General features: G+C 44.3%; 1 protein-coding gene across 6 annotated transcripts in view; it reads left to right on the top strand.

Moving 5' to 3' along the window:
• Positions 1-10,444, top strand: part of LOC147895085 (uncharacterized) — a 163,196-nt gene extending 152,752 nt beyond the window's left edge. For all 6 annotated transcript variants that reach the window (XM_087383901.1, XM_087383899.1, XM_087383898.1 and 3 more), the window contains one exon: positions 10,030-10,444. The gene's annotated coding sequence lies outside the window, so the exon portion shown is untranslated. The remainder of the gene's footprint in view (positions 1-10,029) is intronic.
• Positions 10,445-13,878: the final 3,434 nt, after the last annotated feature.

The raw sequence follows: 13,878 nt of genomic DNA, 5'->3' as shown, positions 1-13,878 counted from the left end.
TTGCAACCAAGCTCCCCATGCACGTAACTCCGCTTGACTGCCAAATCCTGATCCCACGACTAGCAAAGCCAGCCACCAGCGTAACGCAGAAACTTTGCAAAGCACGCTAACAGTCTTCCGACAACTTCTCAACTTGACAATGAAGCAAACTCCAAAGACCCTCCACTTTCTTTGTCACGACAACCTATCATAAGCATCTGTGTCCCTGCGCTATGATACCAAATATTACGATCACTAACGTATAACTTTTTCCATATTCCCAATTCAACGATCAATTACGGGGTACAGATCCTTCCAAGTTGACCATTGCAGAGGATATTAGATGGAGACTTTGGATTTTTCAGGGTCGACCTCTTGCGGAGCTTGACTGGGACCCAGGTGAGTGGGCATGGCCTGCTCCGGTGGCAGGCGAATGTTACTTCCGAGTCTTTTCTCATGACATGGGGCGCTGCCCTTTGGGGGAGAGGATCTGGAGCCTTTACTCTGTTGGGGTAAAGGCACATTGCCACCCTTTTATTAAAGATAAGACATCTATGACTGTCTTAAGACAGTCATAGGATAAAACCTAATCCTAATAAAACTAATGAGTTTGTGGTGTGGCTCATCACTTCACACCCGCACACTTGTGTCTTCTCTCTCTCACACTCTCTCTCCCTCTTACTCTTCTTCCCCCTTCAGGCCCTTCAACTGGTATCAGAGCCACTTCTCCCTCTACCCTTGCCTACCCACCCCCCTCAACCTCTACCTAGCCTCTTCACGGGCCAACGGGCCAGCAGGTGACAGCGCCGTACGGACGTACGTCGTCCGTACATCCGTACGGACGGGCGCAGGCAGCACCGGCGGCAAGCGGAGCACAGCAGCGCAGGCGCGGGCATAGAGCAGGGCGGGCGCGGGCATAGAGCAGGGCGGGCGCGGGCGCGGGCATAGAGCAGGGCAGCAGCTGCTAACTGCTAGCCTGCGCAGGGGCAGCCTGTGCACAGCACCAGGCTGCGCGGTACCAGAGCGCGCAGCGCGCGCTCAGGTGCGGACATCCGTACCTGCTGTACGGACTCCGTACAGGAGCCATAGATCCGTACGGATCTACACTCCGCAGGAACAGGGAGCTGCATCAGGGAGACAGTCGAAAATTTTTTTTCTTCTCTCTTCTGGGAATCTGCACACGTGCGCAGGTACATCAAGTACAGCAGGCAGAATTTTTTTTTGGGAAGAAAAAGAAGGAGAAAGAGCTCTCTGCTCTTGATTCAGGATCATCTTTCAGTTCACAGAACTGTGTTTTCTTGAAAGTACAGCAAGTACCTTCATTTACCTCGTGCTTGAGGTGAAGAGAACCAGTGTGTGGTTGATTGCACAGTTATCTGTTTTCGTGAAGGAAATGCCTTGATTTTGCAGAGGACTTTTATGCTTTTACTGGGCTTGAATCTCAGTTTCCGGGTGAGCAGATGATAGGGCTTTTGCCTGGCAGTTGATGCTTTGTATGCCTTGAGGTAGTGTGGTGCCACAGAGCACACATTTGCCTCGATTTCCGCAGTGTCGAGGTGACATTTTCTTGCAGGTCACATTTCTTGTGCAACACTCAGAGAACCTCAGTTGAGCCACGCTTGGCCAGGGCGCATCGAGTTTACTCGGTCCCTAACTGTCCATCGTTGACAGTGCTCAAAAGGTTCATCATTGAGTGTTTGTACGTTGGGATCTGTGTATGTCATTTCTACACAGGACAGTATATGCATTACACTGTTGGTTGATTTTGTCAGAGAGATTTTCACATTGCATGCTACCTCAGTGTTGAGGTGTTCTTCACTTGGTTCAGGTGTCAGATCAAGGGGCTTTTGCCTAGATTTTGTTTGATAGCACTTGGGTTACCGACAGAGATCTTCAGATGCATTTTATCCCCTTGGCAGAAGGGTGATTGCTTGGGATTTATCCCATTTTCTGTTGCAGGTTTTGTGACAGGCTGAAGTGTCATTTTTTTTTGGGTGTTTGCCAAGTGGTTTATGCATATTAACTCAGTGCAATACCTCATCTGAGGTGGGAGAAGTGATCAGTACAGCCAGTACAGCAGTGTTTACAGCAGTGTTTGTGCTTTGTCAGCTGATTATGCACTGTTAAGCACTTGTTGAGCAGCTGCAGCAGTCTGAAATTACTGTTTTTATGCCTATTTGAGCACGGTACAGTGTTTCAGAAGGTACAGTAACTGGGAGAATTTTCTGTTTTGCTGCAGATTTCCTGACAGTAAAAAACAGCACTATTGTGAGTGCTCCTGGCTCTTGATAGAGCAGGTTTTTTCTGAGAAATCAGAATTTTTTATTCAGTCTTTTTTACTTCCAGGGAATCAGATACTTTCCTTATCTGATATGGCATCAGGGGGAAGTGAATCTTCAATTTTGAACATAAAGAAACTGGAAGGAGCACACAATTATGCATTATGGGCAGAACAGTGCTTGAATGTACTTCTGTTAAAGAAGATTTCTAAGCCCATAAGGGTGAAGGGTGTCAAGCCATCTGACATGGCAGCTGATGACTGGGAAGAGCTTGATTTGTCCGCAAGGGCAGCTATCATGCTCACTATTTCTGACACTCTTGTGTTCAATGTTCAGGCTGAAAAGACCTCTTATGGTCTATGGCAAAGGCTAGAAGAATTATATGCCCAAAAGAGCTCAGCCAGTAAGGTTTATTGGTTGAAGAAGCTGGTTGATCTTCGCATGAAGGAAGGTACAGCTATGACCTCACACTTGAGTGAGTTCAATGCCATCTTTACACAGCTGATTGCACAGGGATTGAATCTTGATGAGGAGTTCAAGGCTACTTTCTTGCTGTGTACCCTCCCTGAGAGTTGGGACACTTTCAAGACCACCCTGTCAAATTCGAATGTCACTCTTATGTATGCTGAGGTAGAGAGCTCTCTCCTTATGGAGGAGATGAGCAGGAAGAATAATGCGAGCAGCAAGTCTTCAAATGCCTTGCAGGTACAGGATAGAGGCAGGACTCAGCAGAAGGGGAGATCTGCTAGTAAGTCCAAATCCCGCAGTCAGTCCCGTGGCAAAAAGGATATTGAATGCTTTTATTGTGGCAAGAAGGGACATGTGAAGTCTAAGTGCTTCAAGTTCATACGGGATCAGAAAGCCAAGAAGGCTGAAACAAAGGATGCAGGCAATGGAAGCAAAGGCAAAGGCAAGGCCAAGGCAGATGACTTGGATGCAGTGAATGTTGCAGCAGAGGACAGTGACAGTGACATACATGATGTTTTATGCTCTTCTGCTGTAATAGCACATGCTTTGGTTATTGATGGCCATGACATGCACACCTGGCTCTTGGACTCAGATGCTTCTTTTCATGTTACTCCTCATAGGGAGTGGTTTACTTCCTACACAGGTACTTATGGAGTTGTTCATCTTGGGAACAACTATGCATGTCAGATTGCAGGGATTGGCAGTATACAGATAGTATTTCCTGATGGACGCATATTCATGCTTGATGGTGTCCGCCATGTGCCGCAAATCAAGAAAAATCTGATTAGCACTGGCTTATTGGATGACAGTGGTTACCACACCACATTTGGGGATTCCAAATGGGTGATTACTGATGGCCAGGCTGTAGTGGCTGAGGGTTTTAAGAGTGATACCTTGTACCCTCTTTATGTTTCCAGTGTGGGTAATCATGTTGTTGCCATAACCGAGCTGCCAAAGGTTTCATTGTGGCATAGCCGGTTGGGACACATGTCTGTTAAAGGAATGCAAGAACTGTCACGTTTGGGTTATCTGCCGTCTCTTTCTTTTTCAGATTTGCCTACTTGTGATCATTGCATATTTGGCAAGCATTCTGTGACTCCTCATAAGAGGAGAACTCCCCAAAATAGAGCACCGCTTGATCTAGTGCACACTGATTTGTGTGAGATGCCACAGTTATCACTAGGGGGTGCAAAATATTTTATTACTTTGATTGATGATGCCACACGCAAAGTGTGGGTCTATTTCTTGAAGCATAAGGGCGATGCCTTAGATGCTTTCAAGAGGTTTGTCGCTCAGGTTGAGAATCGGACAGGTCGTAGGCTGAAATGCCTCAGATCCGATAATGGGGGTGAGTATGTGTCACATGCTTTTGTGCAGTTTTGCGAAGCTAAGGGCATCAAACAGGAACTCACAGCCCCTCATAATGCATCTCAAAATGGTGCAAGTGAGCGGATGAATCGAACTATTCAGGAGAGGTTCGATGTATGTTGTCTTATGCTGCATTACCCCATGGCTTTTGGGCAGAAGCCGTGCAAACAGCAGTTCACATTATTAACAGGTCGCCAAACAAGGCTTTGGAGTTGAAAGTGCCAGAGGAGGTGTGGTCTGGCAAACCACCTTCATATAAGCACTTACGTGTATTTGGCTGCGAGTGCTTTGCTCATGTACGCAAAGAACTACGCACCAAACTGGATCCAAAGTCTATCAGATGCATCTTTATGGGTTATGGTGACGAAGGTGAAATGGGGTACAAGTTATGGGATCCCGTTAAACGGAAGATTATACGCAGCAATGATGTCATCTTTAAAGAGGATAGTGTACACAAGGAACCAGTGCAACCTGTGGAATATAGGAGGGTTATTTATGATGATGTTGGACAGCAAAGAATGCCCATTTATCTGCAGCAGCCTGCTGCTGCAGATAACCCTATTCAAGAGGGTATACAGGCTGAAAATCAGCCAGATAATTTTGCCAATGATGCACCACTGGATATGCCAGCAGATGGGGCTGTAGAACAGCCAGATATGGTGGTACAGCCACCCGTCATGCATGACGAACAGGCTGGACAGCAGCCTAATCCGGAACATTTTGTTAGGAGGAGCACCCGTGTACAACGGCCTCCTGCCAGGTTTGTTCCAGGAGCCAATAATGTGGCTGATTTTATCATGCTGACAGATTGTGGTGAGCCTTCCAGCTTCAAGGAAGCTATGGGAAGAACAGAGAAAAAGAAGTGGGAGAAAGCCATGCAGTCAGAAATGGACTCCCTACTTCAAAATGATACATGGGACTTGGTGCAGCTACCTGCAGGCAGAAAGGTTTTGCCATGCAAGTGGGTTTACAAAGTCAAAGTGGATTCAAATGCTTTACCGAGGTATAAGGCCAGATTGGTTGCCAAGGGATTTAAGCAGGAGAAGGGCATTGACTTTGATGAGATCTTTTCCCCTGTAGTCAAGATGACTACTTTGAGAGCAGTGTTAGCTCTTGTTGCTCATGATGACATGGATTTATGTCAGATGGATGTGAAGACAGCTTTTCTTCACGGAGATCTCCATGATGAGATCTATATGAGTCAGCCAGAGGGATATGCTGTTAAAGGGAAAGAGCAGCTTGTGTGTAAGCTCAAGAGGAGCTTGTATGGACTCAAGCAGGCGCCAAGAGAATGGTACAAGAAGTTTGATGCCTTCATGCAGTCCCAAGGGTATCATAGGTGTGAGACCGATCATTGCTTGTACACCAAACGGGCAAAGGATGGCAGTTTGATGCTACTCATTCTATATGTGGATGACATGCTTATTGCCAGTAAATCTCAGCATGAGATTAGTGCTTTGAAGAAACAACTGCATAAGTCTTTTGACATGAAAGACTTGGGTGATGCAAATCATATTCTTGGCATGCGGATTACTCGTGACAGGTCCAAGGGACTTTTGTTTCTGTCACAGAAAGAGTACATTGACAAAGTACTGCAGCGCTTTAAAATGGAGGGGGGGAAGTCTATTAGTACCCCGTTGCCTCCACATTTAAAACTCAGCAGTAAGGACAGCCCCAGATCAGATGATGATAAGGCTGAAATGGCCAAGGTTCCGTATGCATCTGCAGTTGGATCTTTGATGTATGCCATGGTTGCCACTCGTCCGGATATTGCTTTTGCGGTGGGAGTCATCAGCAGGTATATGGCAAATCCAGGCAAGCGGCACTGGGAAGCAGTGAAAGGTGTCTTGAGGTATCTCAAGTTAGTACCCCGTTGCCTCCACATTTAAAACTCAGCAGTAAGGACAGCCCCAGATCAGATGATGATAAGGCTGAAATGGCCAAGGTTCCGTATGCATCTGCAGTTGGATTTTTGATGTATGCCATGGTTGCCACTCGTCCGGATATTGCTTTTGCGGTGGGAGTCATCAGCAGGTATATGGCAAATCCAGGCAAGCGGCACTGGGAAGCAGTGAAAGGTGTCTTGAGGTATCTCAAGGGTACCAAAGACTTGTGCATATGCTATGGTAAGCAGGATGCATTGGTGCATGGTTTTACAGATTCAGACTATGCAGGGAATGCAGATAACCGGAAGTCTACTACCGGTTATATTTTCACATTTGCAGGAGGTGCTATATCATGGGTGTCTCGGTTGCAGAAATGCATTGCACTGTCAACTACTGAAGCTGAATATGTTGCAGCCACTGAGGCTTGCAAGGAAGCAATATGGCTTACTCGGCTGGTGGGAGACTTGGGCATTACAGGAGATATGCCAGTTTTGCATTGTGATAGTCAGAGTGCTATCATGTTGGCAAAGAATCCGGTCTTTCATCAGAAGACCAAGCACATAGATGTGAAATATCATTTCATCAGGGAGGTACTGGAAGACAAGCGACTTGAGCTTGTGAAGGTGCATACTGATGATAATCCTGCAGATTTGCTCACTAAGAGCTTGCCTACAGAGCGGTTTGCACATTGCCGCCACATCATGGGATTAGGATGAGACCATTCTTATTTTATGGTCTTGCATACAGTAACTGTATATTGCTGTAACTTTTATTCTTTTCTCCCCTTTAGGCACATTGGCCTTTAGGTGGGAGGTTGTTGGGGTAAAGGCACATTGCCACCCTTTTATTAAAGATAAGACATCTATGACTGTCTTAAGACAGTCATAGGGTAAAACCTAATCCTAACAAAACTAATGAGTTTGTGGTGTGGCTCATCACTTCACACCCGCACACTTGTGTCTTCTCTCTCTCACACTCTCTCTCCCTCTTACTCTTCTTCCCCCTTCAGGCCCTTCATACTCTCTTTGAGTCAGAGCCAGGAGACCACGGTTTCTTCATGCAGCGTCGCCAGAGACGGGGTCCCACAGAGGCCAGCATCATGGAGCCACAGGATTTGCTTTTGGTACCTGTACCAACTCAGGATTCCCTGCCTACTTCAGCTGCAGGGTCAGCCTGGGAGGTCATTTCTAGCATTACCCTATGGCGGATATGGTGTTCGCGATGTTCTTTTGTCCTTGGGGGCCATTTATGCATGGAGGCTGACACTCTCGCTTCCATTTGGGCGGAGATTATCTTCACTCTCAGGAGTCAGTGGGAGCGGTGTACAGGCGTCTCTTTGGCAGCTCGTGGGAGACTTATATCCTTCATGAGGACATGGGACTGCTCATTGTTTTTTCATTTGACTCCTTTTGGGATGTCGTGGCATTTTAGTCCACCACCTTGGCTTTTTTGCCATATTGTTGAGGCTAGGGATAGAGTACTTTCTCTCCCACCTGTTGTATGATTTGTTTTGAATGGAATATATCACTCTTCTTTTGAAATTACGGGGCAGGCACTCAGATTTTCCTCCCAGCCAATTCTCGGTGGTAGCAAACTCATCAGAATACGATCATACGTGAAAGCTCCTGCTTGCATATTCCACCAAGCTCTAGTATGCCACATGTGTTCATTCTAGGGTACCTCTTAAATGCATCTTTACTACCCCTCTCTTGGGATATCAATTTATTCACTTTCCCCTAGGCACATCTCCACACTTAATGCATTTAAGATCCATAGCCTTAGACCCATCTAGTCAGTGCCTTGTCACCCTCATCAAGGACCTTGACATTAACCCCTTTGACCATTTACATGAAGCCCAATAAATATAACAAACATTGATCCTTTATAAAGGAAAATGTCGACTGATCATGTTGCCTCAACTTGAGCGTAACATGCTCACTTAGTAGCTCCACCCTTTTGCTCATTGTATCAAGTTTTCTATTAGTCTCATAGACCGATCGGTCTTTAGTAGACTTTAATAAACTTTCTTTCTTTCATCATTTCTCTCTACCCAACTAATGTATGTGCTCGCAGCAGCAGCAACAGATAAGCAGTCCATAATCCAAGGATTCTGAAGATACCACTTCTATAACATTGCAACAAAGCGATATCCTGATTGTTCGGTAATTCGGATAACAACTAATCTCATTTGCAATGACAATCAATCAATCTACGAGTGTATTAACAAGAGAATGTGTGTTGTGGTCTGCGACCTGGTAAATATGATGCTTATATCAAATGGACATGAGCCTCTCAATAGACAAACTCCTCAACATGGACTGTGTTCTGAGCCTAGGAGAATTGAATTCAGGTCAAGAAGAAAGGCAAGAATAGACACAGGCAGTAAAAGCTCCTGCACCTAAATTTCATCAAATTCAAATTTCTTTTTTAGGTTTGCAACTTCATCATATTAGTTCTTGCTCTTGAAACTAGCCTTAAGCTAGTCTTACGGGACAAGACTGTGATTGGGAAAAAGCACTCTCTACAAGAATGAACACCACACTACCGCCACCACCCAACGTCCAGCATAACAATTGTAAGTTGGTCTTAGATTGGGCATTGCGTTTGACAATCCTCTCTATTTATATCAGAACTGGATGCACCAAGTTTGTTTACAAGAATATGTAGAACGCTGCAGTCACCATAAGGAACCTTCAGGAAGCAAGCCATCACAACCTTACACAATAAGGCTATATGCATATTGATTGAGAAGTGTGTGATGATTCATGTTCTGGGCTGAGAATCTATCAAGCCTTAGTTTGACGCATTGAGCATGGCTAGGCATAACCTCCCTTGTCCCAAGAAATGCAGGCAATGAGGGCCAATGGAAATATAAATTTGATTGGAAGCCCTGTCATCCATTGTCCAAATTTTATGCTCTGGCATAGAAAGTTATAATTATATTTCAGCAATCTTTTATGCTCTTGGAGAGGTGAAATATCATCCACCCCACATGTCAAGGCACAATGTTATCCCTGATGGACGACCAGCTTCCTAGGATCTCATCCCTAGCATAAGATATACTAGAAATGTCCAGGTAAACAAAGTGATTCGGAAGACAAAGATATAGGTTGGGCACCTTTGTGATAGGTCTTGAAAAGCTTAATAGGTGGCTATGTGGGAGAATAATGGGAACCTTGTCTCCACAGGACTTCACCCCAGCCAAGTCTTTGACTATGCCATTGGTAGGAACTGTGCCATTGCATAAGATATATTAGAAATGTTCCAAGTGAACAAATTGATGCGGAAGACAGAGATATAGGTCGGGCACCTTTGTGGTAGGGCTCGATAAGCTTGGTAGGAGGCTTTGTGGGAGAATAATGGGAACCTCGTCTCTAAAGGAGTTCACCCCAACCAAGTCTTTGACTATGCCATTTGTAGAGCTGTGCCATTGCTGCTGGTCAGGAACCTCTCCATGCCAACAGTGGGAGAGTGCAAGCATACGAGGACCAGAATAGATTAAATGGCCAATGGTCTCGGTACAATGACGAGTCCATGTAAACCAAGTACAGACAGATCTCCAAAGAGAACAAAATGGCAGAAAAGCTTGCTCTATGAGTGGAGTTTGTGCCACCTTTTCATTTTTGACTGGGCAAGATGTGTCACACAAACTCCTGATAGTGTAATGATTGTGGGGCTATTTGACAAGATCCATGTTTTTGCATTCATTGTTCTTTCAGAGACAGCAGTGAATAGGCAAAAAAAAAAAAATCGTTTTCTGAATTGTACTTCTTCATTTAAAAAAAATGGTAGTCTGCTGAGTTGCCGCATTCATTCATGGCTGCTACACGGCCCCATCTCCTCTTATGTTTCTATGCAGTCCTTTGTACACAAGTGGTATTTTTTAAATTTTGGGTTGTGTTGATGAGCTTTTCTGTGTGCAAGCACCCTGCAAGCACATTGTATATCGTATCTCTTCATAACTAGTAATCTGGGGATTTATGTTTGTTGGGATTTCTTTGCATGAGCAAGCATAATTATATTAGGTTGGTTCCTGTGCTTCCTTTCAGCCTTAGAGGCCCTGGACACTCGCATGAGATTTGCATATGCAACTCTTGATATGTCAATCAATCACGATGTGATCAAAGTCCATGCCCTCTTGCTTAGAGGATTGTACACGTGAAGGGCAATAAAAGCTCTTTGTCTTTGCCAGGGAACAGTCGTATAGACCACAAAGTTTTCTATGATACAAACAAGCTGATATTTAGTGCTGATTCTTCAAAACGTGATGCTGCTTTTGTTGGATTCAGAGATGCTTCACTGTAAACTCTCCTGAATACATGATGCCCATTCTTTTTATTCATTTTAATATCCTGGATGGAACCAAATTTCTGCACTTAATGTAGCTGTTCGAAAGAATCCTTTTACTATATTGCTTGACTGCGAAAGGTGTAACAGAAGTATTTTTTCATGAAATGAAGTGCTGTGCTGGACACTTTCATATTGTCTCTTATGCTCTCTTCGGTTATTTTGTTGAGTTTGATATGTATCACCTTATATGCAGAGATATAGCTGAAGAGACTCATTTCTTTTCTTCTCTCTTTTTTTAGTGGTGTAAGATAGGGAAAGTTTTCTGAAAACGTGCAACAGTAATTTGTGTAAGCTTCCTGAAAAAAATTTTATTTACCAAGGGCCACACATTGTGCAGATAGTTCCACAAATGTCCCAGCTATCAAAATGGACACAAAATCTGTTCACGAGACTTTAAAGAAAGCATGATGTGTGTGTGTGTGTGTGTGTGTGTGTGAGAGAGCGAAGGTGCTAGCTGAGCGGTGTGTGTGTAGAGGCGACGGTCGTGAGCGAAGCGCAGAGAAGTCCGCGCTGATCTGCGTTGCTGTCCGTACCACCGTACGGTCGTCGTACGATTTCCGTACGAAGCTTCCGTAAGGAATCCGTTCCATCTTGCACGTCAGCTTGTACTGGCAGTTCCCCTTCTCAAATAACCGTACAGTTCGTCCGTACTTTTCAGGGCAGTCCTCCGTCTCAAATTCCGGACATCTTCTCTGTACTTTCCCGTACAGCTTGTCCGTACTGTTCCTGTACTAGTTCCCTTACAGTTGATTGAATCTTCCGTGCACAGTCTGCTTTCCCGTACAGCTTGTCAGCAGTCCCGTACAGTTTGACATTTATTTCCTGCAATCTCTTCTTCTGTCCGTACAATTCTGTCTTTTCTTTGTGCCACCGTACAGTGCATCAGGTCAACCTCCGTACAGTCCGCCAGCCCTTCTTTGTGCTCAGTCCGATCTTTGCTGTTTCATATCTGTTGAACCCCTTAGCTGCCATGCCAGAATCAAACAAGTACTATGTCAAGAGAGCCTTCTCTCCTGAACCCAAAAGACAATTAAGGGAAACCTCTTCCCCTATAGCTCCTTCTTCTGAAGATGCTTCCTATGTGTTTGATATGCTGAATGATGATTTTCAACAAAGCAGAAGGGAATGGATTCTACCTGCTCCGGAACTCACTTACAAAATGAAGCTGCCATCACTTGTGCAACCTTTGAAGAAGCTCTCTCAAACTGCAGTTATCATCTTTTTCCCAGGCAAAATTCCCTCTGCTAATGATGTGGGACAATGGGTGAATTCTCTCCTAGGTGGATGCTATGTAGAAGGAGTCTATTTTGCCTCCCGAGGATTTTATGAAGTTCATCTTTTGGATGCTTTGACAAAACAAAAGATGTTGGAAATGGCCCCTTTATTTTTTGGTCGCCAGATGGTGCATATCATGCCCTGGTCCCCTAATAAGGATTATCAGAACCTCATCAAGCATCATTGCCCCGTATGGGTTGAAGTGGTTGATTTTTCAGATTATATGAGAACAGAGCTTCCAGGTTTAGCTATGACATTGGGACAAGTGATCTGTCCCCCTTGTCCAACAGGTAATAAAAATCGTTTTTGCATCTTATGGGATACTGATAGACCGACCCCTTCCTTTATTGCAGTTGAGATTGAGGGTGTTAATTTGGGCAAGAAATATTTCACTTTAAAATGGGGCATTTTTGCTGGAGCTTGTTTTTCTTGTCACAAATTTGGGCATCTTGCTTCGGAGTGTCCTTCTATCCTTCATCCACCTCCTCCAGCTGCTATTCCTCTACCATCTAATAAAGGAGGTCAGAAGACATATGTGGAAAAGATTGAAGCTGAAGGAGCAAAGCCTTCAGTTCATACAGGGAGCCAGGCCAATTCAGCTCAAAATAAGGATAAAGGCAAAAGCAAGTTAGGAGAAAATATTTCATCATCTCATGAGGGATGGCAGACTGCAAAGAAGACGGTGCCTCTCAAACAAAGACCTCTCCAATCTCGTAATTGGGATGCCTCTGCTCCTTCTTCAGGACAATCTTCTACCTCTTCAAGCAGCCCCATCTCAAAGGCAATCTTTATATGATGCCTTACATGAGGAAGATTTGGATGTTTCTTGTATTCAACTTTTCTTTTATTGTTTCTGATGGATAGGGCTGTAACTCTATTTTGAGCACTGCCTGGATGTAAATGAATGTTTTATAATATAAGTATCTTGGTTTTACCCCAAAAAAAAAAAGTGTGTGTGTGTGTGGGACAATGGGTGAATTCTCTCCTAGGTGGATGCTATGTAGGAGTCTATTTTGCCTCCCGAGGATTTTATGAAGTACATCTTTTGGATGCCTTGACAAAACAAAAGATGTTGGAAATGTCTCCTTTATTTTTTGGTCGACAAATGGTGCATATCATGCCTTGGTCCCCTAATAAGGACTATCAGAACCTCATCAAGCATCATTGCCCTGTATGGGTTGAAGTGGTTGATTTTTCAGATTACATGAGAACAGAGCTTCCAGGTTTAGCTATGACATTGGGACAAGTGATCTGTCCTCCTCGTCCCACAGGTAATAAAAATCGTTTTTGCATCTTGTGGGATACTGAGATTGACCCCCTACTCTATTGCAGTTGAGATTGAGGGTGTTAATTTGGGAACGAAATATTTCACTTTAAAATGGGGCATTTTTGTTAGAGCTTGTTTTTCTTGTCACAAGTTTGGGCATCTTGCTTCAGAGTGTCCCTCTATCCTTCATCCACCTCCTCCAGCAGCTATTCCTCTGCCATCTAATAAAGGAGGTCAAAAGACATATGTGAAAAAGATTGAAGCTAAAGGAGCAAATCATACAGGGAGCCAGGCTAATTCAGCTCAAAATAAGAATAAAGGAAAAAGCAAGTTAGGGAAAAATAACCCATCTTCTCATGAGGGATGGCAGACTGCAAAGAAGACGGTGCCCCTCAAACAAAGACCTCTCCAATCTCATAATTGGGATGCCTCTGCTCCTTCTCCAGGACAATCTTCTACTTCTCCAGAAAAAAACCCATGTAGGCCAGCCAAAAAATGCTGATTATGCTCTTGTAGACACACAACATCCGGATGAGTTGTATTTATATAATGCCATAAAAGCCTCCATTTATTTTGGTTGCAGAGGCCCTGTATATTATAGGAAAAACATTTAAGAGAAGCACGCATGAAAATATATACAAGAGATGTTCGGTCCTCAAAAAGAACAGGAGGCCTCAAGCCTCTGCCATTACCACAGGGTCTTGCTGACCCTCAGCATCCAATTCCCTGATAATATCATCTTCTTCACAAAGGGGAAGACCCTTCTTGACTGCATTAACCCATGCCTTTGAGATGGGGCAGGATCTGAACAGTTCTCTGGGCTGTGCATTTTAGCCAGACATGATCTGCAACCCTGGATAGCATATAATGATCTTGGTGGACGATGGATGATTACCCAATGTATGATTAATGGAGAGATTTTTGAAATAGGATCTTTGTATGCTTCTCAAAATTCAGCTTCAAGAGCTCAAATGTGGAACTCCATCAAGCAATATCCTTGGTCTTC

Source organism: Dipteris shenzhenensis, chromosome 13 (genome assembly GCF_047967505.1).
Source record: "Dipteris shenzhenensis isolate YYH24624 ecotype China chromosome 13, Dip_SZ_1.0, whole genome shotgun sequence".
NCBI lineage: Eukaryota > Viridiplantae > Streptophyta > Polypodiopsida > Gleicheniales > Dipteridaceae > Dipteris > Dipteris shenzhenensis.
This window is presented reverse-complemented; position numbering and strand designations above follow the sequence as displayed.